We start from the raw sequence: 919 nt of genomic DNA on the forward strand, positions 1-919 counted from the left end.
TCTGTGAATTCTTACAGAATCACAACTGAATTCATGTCTTGCTATTCAGTCAGAATAATGATAACAATAATAATCATATGTGTGATGTTTAGGCCTAATGGTAGGCATCCATTTAAAATGTAGACAAATGCATATAAAGAGCCTTTATTCCATGTCCACTGAAGTTTTTCAGCGTGCACTCTAGTAACATGTGTGTGGTCCAGGTGGCTTTGCATAGAAAATGGTTGTCATTCACAAGGCTACTTTGATTTTTATAAGTACACTTCCAAGCCTGTACTTTGTTAATTTTACTTGAGTAAAGTATTTCTACTTTTACCAGAGTATTTTTTAACATAAGTATCTGTAGTTGAGTATGGGAAGTGAGAACTTTTTCCATCTCTGCAGATAGATAATCTAATAAGCTAATTTTGCAATTGTTTATGTCCTAAATATTTCTACTGAAATTGCAAAGGCAAAACTACATGCAAGATCCTGCTGCTGATGTACATTTTGTCTTTCTGTTCCTAGAGATTTGTTCCACCTTATATTAATCATGACTCTTGTCTTTATAGGTGTTTTGGCTTTTAATTGTCCTCAAGACTCACACCTCTTTATTACGGTACCACAGATGGAAGCTCTGAGTGGGTCTTGTTTACAAATCCCATGTAACTTTAGCGCTGAACCAGAACATCTGAATAACGGTAATTATGTTGGAATCTGGACCATAGTCGATGCTCAAAATAAACCATCCATTGTGGTTTTCAGCAGTAAAAACACAGTTAATAGCTACCCAATGAATATTACTGGAAACCTGACTGAGAAGGACTGCACCACTTTATTTTCCAGTTTATTCATAAATTACACAAACAATTACTACTTCAGAATTGAGAGCAGTGCTTACAATGCAACAGCTGCTTGTGATCCTCTTCAAATAAAAGTT

At 35.1% G+C, this 919-nt stretch overlaps 1 pseudogene; it reads left to right on the forward strand.

Moving 5' to 3' along the window:
• The window catches only part of LOC116672525 (Schwann cell myelin protein-like), a 25,515-nt pseudogene that overhangs the window by 9,896 nt on the left and 14,700 nt on the right, over positions 1 to 919 (forward strand).

Source organism: Etheostoma spectabile, chromosome 22 (genome assembly GCF_008692095.1).
Source record: "Etheostoma spectabile isolate EspeVRDwgs_2016 chromosome 22, UIUC_Espe_1.0, whole genome shotgun sequence".
NCBI classification, from domain to species: Eukaryota; Metazoa; Chordata; class Actinopteri; order Perciformes; family Percidae; genus Etheostoma; species Etheostoma spectabile.